General features: G+C 45.7%; 1 protein-coding gene across 8 annotated transcripts in view; it reads right to left on the bottom strand.

Moving 5' to 3' along the window:
* LOC122564564 (cadherin-18-like) overlaps positions 1-21,816 on the bottom strand; it is a 760,480-nt gene that overhangs the window by 194,217 nt on the left and 544,447 nt on the right. The window contains exon 1 of one of the 8 annotated variants that reach the window (XM_043719650.2): positions 144-178. The exons of the other annotated variants lie outside the window; for them this stretch is intronic. The gene's annotated coding sequence lies outside the window, so the exon portion shown is untranslated. Of the gene's footprint in view, positions 1-143; positions 179-21,816 lie in introns of those variants that run through there. 8 annotated transcript variants of the gene reach the window in all.

Below are 21,816 nucleotides of genomic sequence, written 5' to 3' on the forward strand. Positions count from 1 at the left end.
AGATTTACTTTGCTGAAGGATTACAATAATGAAGTGATGAGCTTTTAATCTTCTTCCACTGCCTACACAAAATCTCATTGAAACTTCTATTTTGGTCGGATATTAGCTCCCAGGGTTTTGTGGTGCAGTGGTAGTGTCCCTACCTCTCAGCCAGACGTCAGGTTCAATTCCCACCAGTCCGAAAGGTATGCCAGAGCATGTCCAAACAGGTGAGTCAGAAAATAATTAAACAAAAAACTTAATCCTGCAATGTGAAAAGAAACTGTTTTTTCCAATATAATCCCTCTTCATACATCCTCAGCTCAAACAGGCTCAAGGAGCTCATGGCATCTTTCTTGTGAAAATAATTTTAATTTCAGAGAAAATTCAAATAGCCAGTAGGATCAGCAGGGACGGACCCTTGAGAGGAGAGAGAAATATACAATATTAATATGAGACAGTGGGGTTTGGAGTGAAAGAGTTTTATGGGGTTTTATTTTTCTAACAGACTCATAATCACATTATCATTGACACCCTACAGTGTGGAAACAGGCCATTTGGCCCAACAAGTCCACATCAACCCTCCAAAGAATATCCCACCCAGGGCTATCCCCTTCCCCCTATTACCTTTATACTTCCTCTGACTAATGCACCTAATCTACACATACCTGAAAACTGTGGAGAATGTAGCATAGCCAATTCACCTGACCTGCACATCTTTGGACAGTGGGAGGAAACTGGAGCACCCGGAAAAAACCCACTCAGACATGGGGAGGATATCCAAACTCCACACAGACAGTCGACCAAGGCTGGAATTGAACCCGGGTCTCTGGCGCTGTGAGACAGCACTAATCACTGAGCCACCGTGCCACCCTTAATGTTTAAGCTGCAACGGTATTTTTAAGAATCACAGGCTCAGTTGTTTACCACCTTGTATTAGCATTAATACAGACATCATCCACTGACATCTATTGTCTGTGATCACATGGATGATCCCTGGAATGGTAGGCCTAACATACGACGAACAGTTGAGGATCCTGGGATTGTAGTCATGAGAGTTTAGAAGGTTGAGGGGACAAACATAAAAACTTACAAGATAATACATGGCTTAGAAAGGGTGGATGCTGGGAAGTTGTTTCCGTCAGGCGGGGAGACTAGGACCCATGGGCACAGTCTTAGAATTAGACGGGGTCAATTTAGAATGGAAATGAGGAGACATTTCTTCAACCAGAGAGTGGTGGGCCTGTGGAATACATTGCCACGGAGCGTTAAATGTCTTCAAGGCAGAGATTGATAAGAGGCAGAACTGACAAATGACAGAAACTGGATTCGTTAGGATGATATTCAGTGGAGTTTAGAAGGTGAAAGTGAAATCTCATGGAAACCTATAATTTTGATAGTATTTGGCAAGAACTTTCAAAAGGGATGGCTGGAAAATGGGAAACTTCAAAAATGAGATAACGAGCGTCCAGAGACAGTATATTGGGGTGAAAGGCTGGTAGGTGTTGGAAATGCTGGATGACGAGAGAAGTTGAAGGTTTAGTTAAGAAAAAGGGTGCATATGTCAGGTATAGACAGCAGAGATCAAGTTAGTTCTTAGAAGAGTATAAAGGCAGTAGGAGTATACTTAAGAGGGAAATCAGGAGAGCAAAAAGGGGACATGAGATAGCTTTAGCAAATAGGGTTAAGGAAAACTCAAAGGGATTTTATAAATACATTAAAGACAAAAGGGTAACCAGGGAGAGAATAGGGCTCCTCAAAGATCAGGAAGGCAGTCTATGTGGGGAGCAACAGGAGATGGGGAGATACTAAACGTTTATTTTGCATCAGTGTTTACTGTGGAGAAAGACATGGAAGATATAGAATGTGTGGAAATAGATGGTGACATCTTGAAAAATGTCCATATTACAGAGGAGGTGGAGCTGCATATCTTGAAATGCATAAAAGTGGATAAATCCCCAGGACCTGACTAGGTGTATCCTAGAACTCCATGGGAAGCTAGGGAAGTGATTGCTGGGCCTCTTGCTGAGATATTTGTATCATCAGTAGCCACAGGTGAGGAGCCAAAGACTGGAGTTTGGCTAACATGGTGCCACTAATTCAGAAAGGTGGTAAGGAAAAGCAAAGATACCATAGACCGGTGAGCCTGACATCGGTGTTCGGCAAGTTGTTGGAGGGAATCCTGAGGGACAGGATGTACATGTATTTGGAAAAGCAAGGACTGATTAGGGACAGTCAGCATGGCTTTGTACATGGGAAATCATGTCTCACAAATGTGATTGAGGGTCTTGAAGAAGTAATGAAGAGGACTCATGAGGGCAGGGCGGCAGATGTGATCTATATGGACTTCAGTAAGGTGTTCGACTAGGTTCCCCATGGGAGATTGGTTAACAAGGATAGATCTCATGAAATACAGAGAGAACTAGCCATTTGGATACAGAACTTGCTCGAAGGTAGGAGATAGAGGGTGGTGGTGGAGGGTTGCTTATCAGACTGGGGTGTTGTGACCAGTGCAGTGCCACAAGAATTGGTGCTGTATCCACTACCTTTCGTCATTTAAATAAATAATCTGAATATGAACATAGCGGGTATAGTTAGTAAGTTTGTAAATGACACAAAAATTGGAGCTGTAGTGGACAGTGAAGAAGGTTTCCTCAGAGTACAATGGGATCTTGATCAGATTAGATTCCTTACTGTGTGAAAACAGGCCCTTCAGCCCAACAGGTCCACAACGACCCTCCAAACGCTTTTGCCCGAAACGTCGATTTCGAAGCTCCTTGGATGCTGCCTGAACTGCTGTGCTCTTCCAGCACCACTAATCCAGAATCTGGTTTCCAGCATCTGCAGTCATTGTTTTTACCTCGTTGATAGTAACCCACCCAGACCCATTTCCCTCTGATTAATGCACCCAACACTATGGGAAATTTAGCAATTCACCTGACCTGCACATCTTTGGACTGTGGAAGGAAACCGGAGCATCTGGAGGAAACCCACGCAGACACGGGGAGAATGTGCAAACTCCACACAGTCACCTGAGGTTAGACTTGCACCCTGGTGCTGTGAGGCAGCAATGCAAACCACTGAGCCGCCATGCCATCCCCAATGGGCCACTGGGCTGAGAAGTGGCAGATGGAGTTTAATTCAGATAAATGTGAGGTGCTGCATTTTGGGAAAGCAAATCTTTGCAAGACTTATACACTTAATGGTAAGGTCCTAGGGAGTGTTGCTGAACAAAGAGACCTTGGAGCGCAGGTTCAAAGCTCCTTGAAAGTGGAGTCGCAGGTAGATAGGATAGTGAAGAAGGTGTTTGGTATGCTTTCCTTTATTGGTCAGAGTATTGAGTACAGGAGTTGGGAGGTCATGTTGCTGCTGTACAGGACATTGGTTAGGCCACTGTTGGAATATTGCGTGCAATTCTCGTCTCTTCCTAGCGGAAAGATGTTGTGAAACTTGAAAGGGTTCAGAAAAGATTTACAAGGATGTTGCCATAGTTGGAGGATCTGAGCTACAGGGAGAGGCTGAACAGGCTGGGGCTGTTTTTCCTTGAGCGTTGGAGGCTGAGGGGTGACCTTATAGAGATTTACAAAATTATGAGGGGCATGGATAGGATAAATAGACAAAGTCTTTTCCCTGGGGTCGGGGAGTCCAGAACTTAGAGGACAAAGGTTTAGGGTGAGAGGGGAAAGATATAAAAGAGACCTAAGGGGCAATTTTTTCACACAGAGGGTGGTATGTGTATGGAATGAGCTGCCAGAGGAAGTGGTGGAGGCTGGTACAATTGCATCATTTAAGAAGCATTTGGATGGGTATATGAATAGGAAGGGTTTGGAGGGATATGGGCCGGGTGCTGGCAGGTGGGATTAGATTGGGTTGTGATATCTGGTTGGCATGGATGGGTTGGACTGAAGGGTCTGTTTCCATGATGTGCATCTCTATGAATCTATGACTCTATGACAGTATGTGCTCAAGGCTCATGATTTTGTGCTGAATTCTTCAGCTCTGACACAAACCTTTACTTGAAAGCACATTATCCATCAGTTATATTACAAGAGGTGCAATGCTGAAGCTGAAAGTGGAAACATCACTCTGAGGGTGTTGTTCATCCTCACAGTGTGTGCTGAGCTAGGGCTGAATCAGAAAGACACTCACTAATGCTCAGAAATTCCGTACACAAAACCACCTACTGCTGCATTGATATTTGTCAGAATGTCATTTGTTTCACAAAAGCTAATCAAGTTCATCCCTCCAACAAAATAGACTACTTTCCAGTCAGCATCGGCAAAGTGATGTAATTGAAAGGAAATGAATCGCCTTCAGATCTTCAAAGAAGGCCCACCCCTCAGTGAAGGGTGTTGGAGGGGGGGGGGTTGGTGGGGGTGGTGGGTTAATCCAGAATCCAGATGGTGGGGCTGAAAGGCTGGACAGTGGGATGGCCCAACTTGTTCCGAGGCAGCCGGATATTTAAGTAACCAGCGGTGAACCCTCAGACGATCCCTGACCCTGATCTGACCCTGGGGCTGAAATGCTGACAGCTCCTTGTTGCAGAGGGGTCACTGGGAGGATGGGTAGGGACTTGCTGCCAATTTGCCCACCCAGTGCCTAGGATCAGTGAAGGTCCCCCAGGCCTCACGTGAGTTGGGGATGAGATCAGGATCAGGGAAGATGGGAATCCCATGTTTTTGAGGGGGAGAGGTTGTAACAAGGGAAAGTCTGTGGAGGTGAGCTGACAGGAGTGTATCACGATGAAGGACCACATCCCTAATACCTGGTCTGTCAATCGAGCACTGAGTGTCAGAAAACAGGATTTCCCCATTGGAGCCCACAGGCCAGGCTTTGGGAATTGACTTGTCCATTTGATCAGGTGACTGCACTACCTAACATTGGTTGAATACCAAGTGAGGTAGATTGAGACCCCTCAATGGGCACTAAGTGGTTCATTAAAGGCCTCAGTGAGTGGTGCAGCAGTAAGGATGACTTTGAGCATAAAACCCGAACATAATGGGGGTGAAAGTTTTTCTCCACTGGTACCCTGTCACTTGATTAGCTGCCCCTCCACCTCCAAAGCCCTGAGCAGGGGCCACTAAATTCCACCCATGTTGATTGGCAAATGGTACACTTGCAGATTTTTAGTTTTATTTCAGATTTCTGAAGCATTTTTAATCAACTGTTTTATTGAATAATCTTCCATTTAAACTAATTCTTGGTACACAAATGCCAATGTAATGTACAAATCAAGGACTTGCTGATGAGACACCAACCAGAAAGGGTGATCAGGTAACCAGAATAAGAGGTGGAGAAACAGGTTCTTGATCAGCTGGGCAATGGGCTAAGGAGTGACAGAAGGAGTTTAATTTGGCTAAATGCGAGATATTGCATTTTGGTCTGGACTTACACAGTTAATAGTAGGGTCCTGGGGAGTATTGTTGAACAGAGAACCCAAGGGTTTCAGGTACATAGTTCTTTGAAAGTTGTGTCACAGGTAGAAGAGTGGTTAAGAAAGTATTTAGCACACTCACCATCATTGCACAGACCACTGAGTCTAGGAGTTGGAATCTCATGTTGAGGCTGTATGGGACATTGATGAGGCCACTTTTGGAGTACTGTGTACAGTTCTAGAAATCCTGCTATCAAAAGGATATCATTAATTTGGAGAGGATGCAAGAAAGATTCACAAGGAATGTAGAGTTTGAGTTATAAGGAGAGACTGGATAGGCTGGGACATTTTTCACTGGAGCATAGGAGGTTTAGGGGTGACCTATTAGGGAATCATGAGGGATACAAATAAGGTGTAGAGCAAAGGTCATTTCCCTATAGCAGGAGTGTTCAAAACTAGTGAGCGTAGGTTTAAGGTGAGTGGACAAAGATTTAATAGGGACTTGAGGGGCAACATTTTCAAAAGAGGGTGGAATGAACGACTAGAGGAAGTGATAGATGCAGGTACCTTCACAACATTTGGAAAGGTTTAGAGGATATGGGTCAAACACTGGCAGGTGGGACTGGATTATTTTGGGAAACCTGATCAGCATGGATGAGTTGGACTGAATGGTCTGTTGCTGTGCTGTTTGACTCTATGACTCTAAATCAGAGTGAAATAAAAGGATGCAGCTTGAGGCAAGAAATGCTCTCTAATCAAACTTATTGATAACAACACTAATTCAACTTCTAAACCATCAATATCCTGCAGCCTGTGTGCAATAGACATTGAATAAAGTTTTACAAAAATACAAAAAGCTCTACACTGTGAGTGTAAGGAAATCACTTCTCTCAGTATTTATTTTATTTCGGTGTTGTCTTTCTTAAACATCCCCCTGACTGGGTGTCTCTCACAGAACAACCAATGTTCCTAAAACTAGTTCTAACATTCAAAAATGAGCACCACCTCATTGGCTATTAGTTATTTGGACTATCCCTTGATTATAAAAGATACTACATAAATGTGATTTTTTTCTTCATCCCATCGAGCTGCTGTCAGCGTGTGGGACTGTCATCAATGTTCTGAACTCCAGTTGTCTGTGGGTCTGAAAGAGTTAATGCTGAGGAATGCATTGGACACGACCTGAGATAATGATGTCACATGTACTCAGGCAGGGGAACAGGTTTGGATCTCCAGCAAAGGACCTGACATCAAGGTCTTCCTCACAATCTCACGCACAATGTCGACCATGCCAATGTAACTTTAGCCTAATTGGTAACACACAGGACACTACGTCTTGTACAAACCAAGAACCTCCTCTGGTCAGACTACGTGGGAGATTTCCTCGAAAATACTAGATCAACTGGTCCTCTAGATCCCTACCAGGAAAGAGAATGGTGATAGATGAATCCTACAACAAGGTGAATTATGGTGAGGATCCATTGTATAACATTTGGCACTTCACATATTATAAACTTGAACTTATACTTTTTTAGAAACATGAGACACCAGCCTTCATGGCTAAATTATCACAGCTCAACTATTTACACAATTACCAACACTGCAGAAAGTTAAATTTTCATGCTATATTGCAGGACAGTAATCACAAGTTATGACTTCTATGTCTTTATGTTATGTAAACAGTGACCATTTTTAATGTGCAAGGAGTGAATTCCTTTAGTTCTCCCTCCTACTCACTTGAACAGGGGACTATTGGATAATCCCCATGAAGATTCACTCCCACCGCATATTTTAAACAGAAAATATGTTGAAGAGGAGTTCAGTTGTAAAAAGAAACTTGATAATTGCTCGATGGAAACAAGTTCCCCAATTTTGTGAACTCATAATTCTGACAGAGATAGAGGGTGAGAGAGAGGAGATAAGAGACTGAAAGATGCTTCAAGATTGACACGAAGCCAAAGAAGGAGACATTAATTCTGATGAACAAAACCATTAACAGAGATAGATTTTAAGGTAAGTTTGCAAGGAAGAGAGAGGAGGAAAATTTATCCCAGAGTTTACAATGTTGGTAGATGAAGACATGGCCACCAGAGTGTTAAGGTGACGTACGTTCCTGTGAAGTGTCTTGAGATATTTCTCTATAATCTTGGTGCTATATAAAGGGAAAGTGTTGTTAGTGTCATTTCTCAAAGATAATTAATTGTCTGTTGTGCCCATTTCATCAACTTAAAATATCAAACATCAGAAATATGCTGCAATTTTGCTAATTGCCTGTCAGTGACAGTTGTTCATGTCTCCATCTGAACGTCAAGTCATGACAAGTTGTTCAATTGTGGAATAAAAGGTAAAAACCATGACTGCAGATGCTGGAAACCAGATTCTGGAAGAGCACAGCAGTTCAGGCAGCATCCAAAGAGCAGCGAAATCGACGTTTCGGGCAAAAGCCCTTCATCAGGAATAAAGGCAGTGAGTCTGGAGCGTGGAGAGATAAGCTAGAGGAGGATGGGGCTGGGGAGAAAGTAACTTAGAGTACAATGGGTGAGTGGGGGAGGAGATGAAGGTGATAGGTCAGGGAGGAGAGGGTGGAGTGGATAGATGGAAAAGGAGATAGGCAGGTTGGACAAGTCCAGACAAGTCATGGGGACAGTGCTGAGCTGGAAGTTTAGAACTAGGGTGAGGTGGGGGAATGGGAAATGAGGAAACTGGTGAAGTCCACATTGATGCCCTGGGGTTGAAGTGTTCCGAGGCGGAAGATGAGGCGTTCTTCCTCCAGGCGCCTGGTGGTGAGGGAGCGGCGGTGAAGGAGGCCCAGGACCTCCATGTCCTTGGCAGAGTGGGAGGGGGAGTTGAAATGTTGGGCCACGGGGCGGTGTGGTTGATTGGTGCGGGTGTCTCGGAGATGTTCCCTAAAGCAGTCTGCTAGGAAGTGCCCAGTCTCCCCAATGTAGAGGAGACCGCATCGGGAGCAACGGATACAATAAATGATATTAGTGGATGTGCAAGTAAAACTTTGATGGATGTGGAAGGCTCCTTTAGGGCCTTGGATAGAGGTGAGGGAGGAGGTGTGGGCGCAGGTTTTACAGTTCCTGCAGTGGCAGTGGAAAGTGCCAGGATGGGAGGGTGGGTTGTAGGGGGGCGTGGACCTGACCAGGTAGTCACGGAGGGAACGGTCTTTGCGGAAGGCGGAAAGGGGTGGGGAGGGAAATATATCCCTGGTGGTGGGATCTGTTTGGAGGTGGCGGAAATGTCGGCGGATGATTTGGTTTATGTGAAGGTTGGTAGAGTGGAAGGTGAGCACCAGGGGCGTTCTGTCCTTGTTGCGGTTGGAGGGGTGGGGTCTGAGGGCGGAGGTGCGGGATGTAGACGAGATGTTTTGGAGGGCATCTTTAACCACGTGGGAAGGGAAATTGCGGTCTCTAAAGAAGGAGGCCATCTGGTGTGTTCTGTGGTGGAACTGGTCCTCCTGGGAGCAGATCCGGCGGAGGCGGAGGAATTGGGAATACAGGATAGCATTTTTGCAAGAGGTAGGGTGGGAAGAGGTGTAATCCAGGTAGCTGTGGGAGTCAGTGGGTTTTTTAAAAATGTCAGTGTCAAGTCGGTCGTCATTAATGGAGATGGAGAGGTCCAGAAAGGGGAGGGAGGTGTCAGAGATGGTCCAGGTAAATTTAAGGTCAGGCTGGAATGTGTTGGTGAAGTTGATGAATTGCTCAGCCTCCTCGCGGGAGCACGAGGTGGCACCAATGCAGTCATCAATGTAGCGGAGGAAGAGGTGGGGAATGGTGCCAGTGTGATTACCGAAGATCAACTGCTCTACGTAGCCAACAAAGAGACAGCATAGCTGGGGCCCATATATGTGCCCATGGCTACCCCTTTGGTCTGGAGGAAGTGGGAGGATTCAAAGGAGAAACTGTTAAGGGTGAGGACCAGTTCGGCCAAACGAATGAGAGTGGCGGTGGAAGGGTACTGTTGGGGATGTCTGGAGAGGAGAAAACGGAGGGCTTGGAGGCCCTGGTCATGGCGGATGGAGCTGTAGAGGGATTGGATATCCATGGTGAAGATGAGGCGTTGGGGGCCGGGGAAACGGAAGTCTTAGAGGAGGTGGAGGGCGTGGGTGGTGTCTCGAAAGTATGTGGGGAGTTTCTGGACTAGGGGGGTTAGGACAGTGTCGAGGTAAGTAGAGATGAGTTCAGTGGGGCAGGACCCCAGGGCATCAATATGGACTTCAACAGTTTCCTCATTTCCCCTTCCCCCATCTCACCCTAGTTCTAAACTTCCAGCTCAGCACTGTCCCCATGACTTGTCCAGACTTGTCCTACCTGCCTATCTCCTTTTCCTCCTATCCACTCCACCCTCTCCTCTCTGACCTATCACCTTCATCCCCTCCCCCACTCACCCATTGTACTCTATGCTACTTTCTCCCCACCCCCACTCTCCTCTAGCTTATCTCTCCACGCTCCAGGCTCACTGCCTTTATTCCTGATGAAGGGCTTTTGCCCAAAACGTCGATTTCGAAGCTCTTTGGATGCTGACTGAACTGCTGTGCTCTTCCAGCACCACTAATCCAAAATCCAATTGTGGAATATATCAAAGGAATGCTGCCCATTTTTTCTCAGTTCTTGACAATCCTGATCAGCTATTTGTTAAGATTCTCACCTGAAACAGAGAGAACCTGTTGAAGTTTGAGGCTCCTCTGACCCGGTGATCACATCCACCCCCACTATACACAATCACAGTGCACTGAACACCAGTCCGAGTGTAAGGCTCATCAATGAAAAGCTCTGGCAGGGCATCACTACCCAATTTGCAACAGACAGTGATATCAAAACCCAGCTCCAACAAGCAGGAATGCCAGATGTGATGATGTCCCAGATGTTCTAAAGTTATGTTGGGGCTGGGATTCAGATGCTAAGGGGCGGCAAGTCCATGGATACAACAAACGGGAGACTTCAGTGCTGCCAACTATGGAGACAGAATGTACAACGGACAGGTCTATGTGATAAAAGAGAAAAGAAACTTTACAGCCCAGGAACAGGCCCTTCGGCCCTCCAAGCCTGAGCCGATCCAAATCTACAGTCTAAACCTGTTGGTCAATTCCTAAGTATCTGTATCCCTCTGCTCCCCATCTACTCATGCATCTGTCCAGACACATCTTAAATGAATCTACTGTGCCTGCCTCTACCACCTCTGCTGGCAACACGTTCCAAACGCCCACCACCCTTTGTGTGGAGTACTTGCCGTGTGCATCCCCCTTAAACTTTCCACCTCTCATCTTGAAAGCGTGACCTCTCGTTATTGAATCCTTCACCCTGGGAAAAAGCTTATCTCTATCCACCCTGTCTATACCCTTCATGATTTTGTAAACCTCAATCAGGTCCCTCCTCAATCTCCTTTTTTCTAATGAAAACAATCCTAACCTACTCAACCTCTCTTCATAGCTAGCACCTTCCATACCAGACAACATCCTTGTAAACCTTCTCTGCACCCTCTCCAAAGCGTCCACATCCTTTTGGTAATGTGGCGACCAGAACTGTACATAGTATTCTAAATGCAGCCGAACCAATGTCTTGGACAATTTTAACATGACCTGCCAGCTCTTATACCCAATACCCCATCCAATGAAGGCAAGCAAACTATATGCCTTCTTGACCACTCTATCCACTTGTGCAGCAACCTTCAGGGTACAATGGACATGCACTCCCAGATCTCTCTGCCCATCAACTTTTCCCAAGGCTCTTCCATTCATTGTATAATTCACTCTAGAATTAGTCTTGGCTGAATGCATCACCTCACATTTGTCTGGATTGAAAGCCATCTATCACTTTTCCTCCCAACTCTCCAGTCTATCTATATCCTCCTGTATTCTCTGACAGTCCCTTATGCTTTCTGCTACTCCACTAATTTTTGTGTCATCTGCAAACTTGCTGATCACACAAGGTTTGTGAAGGTTTGTAGCTCAGGTTGAGGTTTAGGGTGTAGGTTTGCTCGCTGAGCTGTAGGTTTGATATCCAGACGTTTCATTACCTGGCTAGGTAACATCATCAGTGGCGACCTCCAAGTGAAGCGAAGTTGTTGTCTCCTGCTTTCTACTTATATCTTTCTCTTGGATGGGGTTCCTGGGGTTTGTGGTGATGTCATTTCCTGTTTGTTTTCTGAGGGGTTGATAGATGGTATCAAGATCTATGTGTTTGTTTATGGCGTTGTGGTTGGAGTGCCAGGCCTCTAGGAATTCTCTGGCATGTCTTTGCTTAGCCTGTCCCAGGATAGATGTGTTGTCCCAGTCAAAATGGTGAGTTTTTTCATCTGTGCGTAGGGCTACGAGGGAGAGAGGGTCGTGTCTTTTTGTGGCTAGCTGGTGTTCGTGTATCCTGGTGGCTAACTTTCTTCCTGTTTGTCCTACGTAGTGTTTGTGGCAGTCCTTGCATGGAATTTTGTAGATGACGTTGGTTTTGTCCATGGGTTGTACTGGGTCTTTTAAGTTTGTTGGCTTTTGTTTGAAAGTTTTGGTGGGTTTGTGTGCTACTGGGATTCCGACGGGTCTTAGTAGTCTGGCTGTCATTTCTGAAACTTCTTTGATGTATGGTAAGGTGGTTAGAGTTTCTGGCTGTGTTAGATCTGCTTGTCATGGTTTGTTCCTGAGGAATCTGCGGACTGTATTTTTTGAGTATCCGTTCTTCTTGAATACGTTGTATGGGTGGTTCTCCTCTGTTTTCCGAAGTTCGTCTGTGCTGCAGTGGGTGGTGGCTCGTTGAAATAGTGTTCTGATGCAGCTTTGTTTGTGTGTGTTGGGATGGTTGCTGGTGTAGTTAAGTAGTTAAGGTCTTCCTGACCTCTCCTCCCCCACCCCCATTCCGGCCTATCAAACATACCTCGACACGGTCCTGTCCCCCTTAGTCCAAGAACTCCCCACCTACGTTCGGGACACCACCCACGTCCTCCACCTCCTCCATGATTTTCGCTTCTCCGGCCCTCAATGCCTTATCTTCACCATGGACATCCAGTCCCGATACACCTCCATCCCCCATCACGAAGGCCTCAAAGCCTCCTTCTTCCTTTCCCGCCATACCAACCAGTACCCTTCCACTGACACCCTCCTTCGACTGATTGAACTGATCCTCACCCTGAACAACTTCTCTTTCCAATCCTCCCAATTCCTCCAAACCAAAGAAGTAGCTATGGGCACCCACATGGGCCCCAGCTATGCCTGCCTCTTTGTAGGATATGTGGAATAGTCCATCTTCCGCAGCTATACTGGCACCAGCCCCCACCTTTTCCTCCGCTATATCGATGACTGTATTGGCGCTGCCTCGTGCTCCCATGAGAAGGTTGAACAGTTCATCCACTTTACCTACACCTTCCACCCCGATCTCAAATTTACCTGGACCATCTCAGACTCCTCTCTCCCCTTCCTAGACCTTTCTATTTCTATCTCGGGCGACCGAATCAACACGGACATTTATTATAAACCGACCGACTCCAACAGCTACCTGGACTACACCTCCTCCCACCCTGCCCCCTGTAAAAACGCCATCCCATATTCCCAAGTCCTTTGTCTCCACCACATCTGCTCCCAGGAGGACCAGTTCCAATATCAAACAACCCAGATGGCCTCCTTCTTCAAAGACCGCAATTTCCCCTCAGATGTGATCGACGATGCACTCCACCGCATCTCCTCCACTTCCCGCTCCTCCGCCCTTGAGCCCCGCCCCTCCACTCGCCACCAGGACAGAACCCCATTGGTTCTCACCTACCACCCCACCAACCTCCATATACATCGTATCATCCATCGTCATTTCTGCCACCTCCAAACGGACCCCACCACCAGGGATATATTTCCCTCCCCTACCCTATCAGCATTCCGAAAAGACCACTCCCTCCGTGACTCCCTCGTCAGGTCCACACCCCCCACCAACCCAACCTCCACTTCCGGCACCTTCCCTTGCAACCGCAGGAAATGCAAAACTTGCGCCCACACCTCCCCCCTTACTTCCCTCCAAGGTCCCAAGGGATCCTTCCATATCCGCAAATTCACCTGCACCTCCACACACATCATTTATTGCATCCACTGCACCCGATGTGGCCTCCTCTATATTGGGGAGACAGGCCGCCTACTTGAGGAACGTTTCAGAGAACACCTCTGGGACACCCGGACCAACCAACCCAACCACCCCGTAGCTCAACATTTCAACTCCCCCTCCCACTCCACCAAGGACATGCAGGTCCTTGGACTCCTCCATCGCCAGACCATAGCAACACGACGGCTGGAGGAAGAGCACCTCATCTTCCGCCTAGGAACCCTCCAACCACAAGGGTTGAACTCAGATTTCTCCAGTTTCCTCATTTCCCCTCCCCCCACCTTGTCTCAGTCCCAACCCTCGAACTCAGCACCGCCTTCTTAACCTGCAATCTTCTTCCTGACCTCTCCGCCCCCACCCCCACTCCGGCCTATCACCCTCACCTTAACCTCCTTCCACCTATCGCATTTCCAATGCCCCTCCCCCAAGTTCCTCCTCCCTACATTTTATCTTAGCCTGCTAGACACACTTTCCTCATTCCTGAAGAAGGGCTCATGCCCGAAACGTCGATTCTCCTGCTCCTTGAATGCTGCCTGACCTGCTGCGCTTTTCCAGCAACACATTTTCAGCTCTGATCTCCAGCATCTGCAGTCCTCACTTTCTCCTAGTAGTTAATTATTTGGTCAGTGTTTGTCGGTTTTCTGTATACGCAGGTTTGTAGCTCTCCGTTGTTCGTTCTTTCGACTGTGACGTCCAGGAATGCGAGTTTGTTGTCGATTTCTTCCTCCTTGGTGAACTTTATGCCTGTGAGGGTGTTGTTGATGATGTTGAATGTCTCTTCTATCTTGTTTCATTTTGTGATGACAAAGGTGTCATCTACGTAGCGGACCCAGATTTTTGGTTTGATGGTTGGTAGGGCTGTTTGTTCTAGTCTTTGCATTACTGCTTCTGCTATGAATCCTGACAGTGGAGATCCCATGGGTGTGCCGTTGGTTTGTTTGTAGACTATGTTGTTGAAGGTGAAGTTGAATCTGAATCCCCACTTTGATAACAATAGGTTGTGGAGTCAGACATGTGGCAATAATAATGACAACCCTCTTATGATCACAGACAGTTAAGTGAAATTGCCACCACTGATTTTTTTCCCCCAGCTATAGTGTTTTCTTTTCAAAAAATCCAGAGATTGAGAATGTAAAAGTCTTGACAGCTGAGAGTTCTAATGACTCATTTTAATGCACATTCATGTCTACTTTTAATATCCTAAAGGATACCTGACTTCTTGCAAAGGAGTAAAACAACGAAGTGCAGATGCTGAATACCTGAAAGAGCAAACATGGAATGTGCTGGAGAAACTCAGCAGGTCTGGCAGCATCTGTGAACATAGAAACAGAGTTAATGTTTTGAATCCAATGACTCTTCATCAGAACTAGAAGCTAGGGAAAGGTGGCATTTATGCGGATGATTGGGGGTGTGATTTGGAAGGAATAAGCAGTTAGGTATAGAGAGAGTCTAGCGAGAGAGGAAAAAAAAAGCATCGGCAGCGAAAAGAATTATTGATAGCAAACCAGGGAAGAAGAAAAGCTCAACAGGTGATCATGGGGTTTGTGAGGCATTGAGAATGGGTTTGGTGTGCTTAACATAGCCCACTTCATGACAGGACCTGGACAAGCAAGGAGATGTTCATGCTCTGAAATTGTTCAACTTGATGTTGAGTCCTGAAGGCTGAGTGTATCTGAATGAAAGATAAGGTGTCATTCTTCCAGTTGGTGAACATGGAACATGAAAATGACTGTAAATGTTGATTGAGAGCACAGAGTATAAAAACAGGAGGTTATGGCAAACCTGTATAAGATAATGAAAGTCTCAAATGGGAGTATTCCATCCTGTTTTGGGCATCAGGAAGGATATCAAGGCACAAAAAGAGACAGCGCAAATGTTTCTTGCGATGAAGACCTTGAGTGACGTGAGAAGAGTGGGGAAGTCAGGACTGTTTTCCTTGGAGAAGAGGAATTCAGCAGTGATATGATAGCAGGGTACAACATCATGCAGAGTCTAGACGGAGTAGGCAAGGAAGAACTGTGAAGGGTCAAGAAGCAGAGGCAAGCTTTTTCGGCAGCTGGCTAAAGCAGCAATAGTGACATTATGGAAACTGGTTTTCCACAGTGAATGATTAAGGTCTTGAATACACTGCCTGAGAGTTTCCTGGAAGCAAGATCAATTGTGGCCTCTAAAAGGAAATTGCATCAGTATCTAGAAAAAGCTCCAGGCTATGGGAAAAAGGAAGGAGAAATGCACTAGTTAAGTTGTTCCTTCAGAGAGCTAACACAGACCTGACAGACCAATAAGCCTCCTTCTGTTCTGTAACAATTCTGTCATCCAATGAATCAAACAATGAAACACAGGCAAGAAGCTGGATGGTCATCTGCTCCATTGATCTGTATTTTCAACAAGTCAGTCGCTAACTTGAGCTGATTAGCTTTTCTCTCCTGCCTGATTACGACTACTCAGCCATAAAGGTTTAACAGATCTGAGGTTGCAGGACTTGGGTAAATGAATTCGGCTCACATTTGACAATTTTTCTAAGCTTAGGGAATGCAGATGCACACTAAAAATATGGAACAAAAATACTTTAAATAAGCATCAAACATTTGTGAAATATTAGAAATAAATATAAAAATGAACTCAGTACATCAGGCAACAAAGGTTCCTATCATGACTGATAAGGTTCAGTAAGCATCTGATTTGTTTTGTGATTTTAATATGCATAATGTGTCGACATTTATACCCACAGAATTCATCATGTTCTAAAATGATTTATGGTCAACAACAAAGGCAAGATGGAAACCGAAATCCTGAGAGATGTGATGCAAATAAAAAAAGGAAAACAATACATTCACATCGCAACTTCCATGACCTCAACCACAGAGATATGTTTCTGAAAAGGGAAATGCTACAGACAGACAATCTCGCCACAGAAAGCTACTACAAACAACACCAGAACAATGTCCAGATTATCATTCTTTATCATGTTGATTAAGGGATAGATATTGGCTAAATTATCAGGAGAACACTTTGTTCTTTGAAATCATGTTGTGGGATGTTGTACAACCACCTGTGAGGACGGTTAACATCTCAGCCATTAGATGGGTTTTGCTGGTGCAGCACTACTTCAGTACTGCATTGGAGCAACCACTTATACTTTCGTGCTGACATCCTGCAGTATAACGTGAACCTATACTTTTCAAAAGTACAGCAAACTGAATGATGGCAGACATTGGGGAGGAACCTCTCCCTAAATAACAATTGGAAATGTTGGCTGAAATCCTGTGTGACTCCATTGACACTCATGTTGCTCACCAGTCATGGTGGGGAATTCTTATTGAACCAGACTTATCAAACTGACCTGTTTTTCTCTCTCCCTCTGATCTTGAAAATTGATATAACACTTGCCAATTTCCATTCTGATGAAACCACTATTTCGGTATTTTCTCATTCAGTTCTTCATTGTATGGGCTTTCAGAACCTGCAATTTCATCAAATTTCAGTACCTTAAACTTTCTTTAATATTTTACTTTTGTTCATATTAAGCTCCTTTATTTTCTCAAGTTTTTAGCCTCCAGATTACTGTCTATTTCTGAACTGAAACTTAAGTCCTCCACTATAAAGACCAACACAATATATTTACTCAATTTCTCTGCTGAATTTCATTCACCACGATTACTTTTCCTATTTATGCTTCTAAGGGACCAACACTAACTTTAGCTACTCTCTTCCTTTTTATATTCTTATAAGACATCTTCCTATTTTTGTATTTTTGGCTAATTTTCTGTCATTGTACTTTTTTCCTTTTTGTTAAAATTTTGGTCACTCTTTACTACACTCCCAATTCACAGACTTTTTAATTATGTTTTGGACTATTACAGGCCTCTCCTTATGGATTAATGCAATTCATATAATCTTTAATTCCTGAGTGAGTCACTTTTTAAACGGAGTATACTTTAGTTGAACATTTTGAATTATTTCTTTAAATGTTTCCCATTGTTTATTTACAGCCACATCTTATAGTCTATTAACCCAATTAACATCAGTCCATAAAACTCAAAAGAACTGTGAATGCTGTAAATCAGAAACAAAAACAGAAACTGCTGGAAAAGCTCAGCAGGTCTGGCAGCATCTGTGAAGAGAAATCATGGTTAACATTTCAGGTCCAGTGACCCTTCCTCAGAACAGCAACCCATTCTCTTTTCACACCTAACTTGCTGTGTAAAGGTTCAGCTTGTTGTTTGAATGGGTTGGAGAATCTGCTTTTGCATATGTAGGTAGGTTAAGTAAGTAGGAAAAAAAAAGGCACTTGATATGTAATGCAAGAAAATGTGAGGTTACTCACTTCAGCAGGAAGAATAAGACATATACTGCTATATAAGTAGAGAGTGATTGCAGAATACCAGTGAAATCTGGGTGCCCTTGTACATGAATCACAAAAGGTTAGCAAGAATAAATAATTAAGAAGGCAAATGGATGTTGTCTTTATTGCAAAATGAATGGATTACACAAATAGAAAAGTTTTGTTGCATTGGTGAGCCCTCACCAGGGGTATTCGGCATGCTTTCAGTCACTTATTTAAGGACAAACATAACTGCATTTGAGGTAGTTTGGTTTCTGGGATAAAAGAGCTGTCTTAAGGTGAAGGTTATGTAGGATTTACTAATCAGACAGCAGTGATGGCTGGCAAATGTGGCATTTTTCCAGGCTGATTTAAACAGAGTTTTTATCTGGAAGGAAGTTAAACACACTGGTGACAGGCAAGAAGTGGTGATGAATAGTGGAACAGAGTCAATAGCATGGTGCTGGAAAAGCACAGCAGGTCAGGCAGAATTCCTGATGAAGGGCTTTTGCCCGAAATATCGCTTTTCCTGCTCATCGGATGCTGCCTGACCTGCTGTGCTTCTCCAGCACCACACTCTCGACTCTAATCTCCAGCATCTGCAGTCCTCACTTTCACCTGAACGGTGGACCAGGCTCCTCATGACAAATTCACACCCTGATTTCTTTATGTTTTGTGCTAGAAATATTTTGATTTTAAAAATGTGGAATTATTCACTTTACAGACCACTGACATATTTTCACTAATCAATTCCCATTCCCATTTAGCACATAATGCAGAAATATTATGTCTAAGTGTGAGTTCAGTCTTGTATGTATAAACACAAACAACACATTGCAGAGATATATATCAAAATAGCTGCATACTTCTGATTTACAGTATTAAAAACATTCCAAATACTTTCTATTTCTGAAAATTACAACTAGATTTCAGCTGCATACTTTTCAATCGGAATGTATTTCTCAGGATTAATGTTATGTTTGCATAAAAAAGTCCAACTCAATATGAGAAATTAATCACAAACAACCCTACTGGGGATATGAGAGACCAAAATTATTCTGCTTTCTAATGTATGGCTACTGTTGGATAAAAAATGCTTTGTTGAAGGCTGAAGCACAATGCAGAGCAATGAGATTCTACCCAGCCTGAGGGGACCATGTCGGATTGCTGCATTAAATAAGAAAATCCACGTGTTGCCCATTTTATTACTGTTCTCCTTTTTGTGGTATTTTTTGAGATTCTTTGATCATTTATGTTTGCCATTTTAAAGGAGACACTGCCCCTGCGACGATATTGGAAATATTGTGAAACTGGGAGGAGGATAGAGTAGAACTTGAAAGGACAGAGATAGATTGGTCAGATGGTGTACAGACAGCAAATGCAACTTAATGCAGTGAATGTTGATTTATTTTTTACAGAAGGAATGCAGAGGAAAAATATAAATAAAAGTATAATTCTAAAGGGACTGTTGGATCAAAGGAACCTGGGAACGTATGTTCATAATACACGGAAGGTGTTCTGAAGAAGTCATATCTGACCCTAAACATCAACTCTATTTGTCTCTCTACAATGACCTTCTCCACTCCCCCAGGGTGAGGGCCACCATCTCTCTGATACCTCCCCCTCCCTCTGTCTCTGATACTGCACCCACCTCCCACCAACGCTCATGCTCTACTATTTTCACTATTACTTAAACATCCTCCCTCACTCACTCCCAACTACCCACATTCACACAACCTCCCCCCCATGACCTCCCACAACACTAACCTGCATGCCCTCTGCGCTGCTCACTCACTCCCTTCAGACAACTCCCCACCTTTCTGTGAGGAGAAAGTGAGGTCTGCAGATGCTGGAGATCAGAGCTGAAAATGTGTTGCTGGAAAAGCGCAGCAGGTCAGGCAGCATCCAGGGAACAGGAGAATCGACGTTTCGGGCATAAGCCCTTCTTCAGGAATGAGGAAAGTTTGTCCAGCAGGCTAAGATAAAAGGTAGGGAAGAGGGACTTGGGGGAGGGGCGTCGGAAATGTGATAGGTGGAAAGAGGTCAAGGTGAGGGTGATAGGTCAGACTGGGGTGGGGGCGGAGAGGTCAGGAAGAAGATTGCAGGTTAGGAAGGCGGTGCTGAATTTGATGGATTTGACTGAGACAAGGTGGGGGGAGGGGAAATGAGGAAACTGATGAAATCCGAGTTCATCCCTTGTGGTTGGAGGGTTCCTAGGCGGAAGATGAGGCGCTCTTCCTCCAACCGTCGTTTTGTTGTGGTCTGGCGATGGAGGAGTCCAAAGACCTGCATATCCTTGGTGGAGTGGGAGGGGGAGTTGAAATGTTGAGCCACAGGGTGGTTGGGTTGGTTGGTCCGGGTGTCCCAGAGGTGTTCTCTGAAACGTTCCGCAAGTAGGCAGCCTGTCTCCCCAATATAGAGGAGGCCACATCGGGTGCAGAGGATGCAATAGATGATATGTGTGGAGGTGCAGGTGAATCTGTGGCGGATATGGAAGTTTCCTTTGGGGCCTTGGAGGGAGGTGAGGGGGAGGTATGGGCGCAAGTCTTGCACCTCCTGCGGTTGCAGGGGAAGGTGCCGGGAGTGGAGGTTGGGTTGGTGGGGGGTGTGGATCTGACGAGGGAGTCACGGAGGGAGTGGTCTTTACGGAATGCTGATAGGGGAGGGGAGGGAAATATATCCTTGGTGGTGGGGTCCGTTTGGTGGTGGCGGAAATGACGGCGGATGATGTGCTGTACATGGAGATTGGTGGGGTGGTAGGTGAGGACCAGTGGGGTTCTGTCCTGGTGGCGGTTGGAGGGGCGGGGCTCAAGGGCGGAGGAGCGGGAAGTGGAAGAGATGCGGTGGAGGGCATCGTCGACCACGTCGGGGGGAAATTGCGGTCCTTGAAGAAGGAGGCCATCTGGGATGTGCGTTTTTGGAACTGGTCCTCCTGGGAGCAGATGCGGCGGAGTCGAAGGAATTGGGAGAATGGCATGGCGTTTTTACAGGGGGCAGGATGGGAGGAGGTGTAGTCCAGGTAGCTGTGGGAGTCGGTCGGTTTGTAGTAGATGTCCGTGTTGATTCGGTCGCCTGAGATAGAAATAGAAAGGTCGAGGAAGGGGAGGGAGGAATCTGAGACTGTCCAGGTGAATTTGAGGTCGGGGTGGAAGGTGTTGGTGAAGTGGATGAACTGTTCAACCTCCTCGTGGGAGCACGAGGTGGCGCCGATACAGTCATCGATGTAGCGGTCCTGTCCTGTCACGCTTAGTCCAAGAACTCCCCACCTACGTTTGGGACATCACCCACGCCCTCCACCTACTCCATGATTTTCGCTTCCCGGCCCCCAACGCCTTATCTTCACCATGGACATCCAGTCCCTATACACCTCCATCCCCCATCACGAAGGACTCAAAGCCCTCCGCTTCTTCCTTTCCCACCGTACCAACCAGTACCCTTCCACTGACACCCTCCTTCGACTGACTGAACTGGTCCTCACCCTGAACAACTTCTCTTTCCAATCCTCCCACTTCCTCCAAACGAAAGGAGTAGCCATGGGCACCCGCATGGGCCCCAGCCATGCCTGCCTCTTCGTAGGATATGTGGAACAGTCCATCTTCCACAACTACACTGGCCCCACCCCCCACCTTTTCCTCCGCTACATCGATGACTGTATCGGCGCCGCCTCGTGCTCCCACGAGGAGGTTGAACAGTTCATCCACTTCACCAACACTTTCCACCCTGACCTCAAATTCACCTGGACAGTCTCAGATTCCTCCCTCCCCTTCCTCGACCTTTCTATTTCTATCTCAGGCGACTGAATCAACACGGACATCTACTACAAACCGACCGACTCCCACAGCTACCTGGACTACACCTCCTCCCATCCTGCCCCCTGTAAAAACGCCATCCCATTCTCCCAATTCCTTCGACTCCGCCGCATCTGCTCCCAGGAGGACCAGTTCAAAATACGTACAACCCAGATGGCCTCCTTCTTCAAGGACCGCAATTTTCCCCCCGACGTGGTCGACGATGCCCTCCACCGCATCTCTTCCACTTCCCGCTCCTCCGCCCTTGAGCCCCGCCCC

This window comes from Chiloscyllium plagiosum, unplaced genomic scaffold (genome assembly GCF_037043375.1).
Source record: "Chiloscyllium plagiosum isolate Xiang-an unplaced genomic scaffold, Cpla_swu_hap1 HiC_scaffold_34, whole genome shotgun sequence".
NCBI lineage: Eukaryota > Metazoa > Chordata > Chondrichthyes > Orectolobiformes > Hemiscylliidae > Chiloscyllium > Chiloscyllium plagiosum.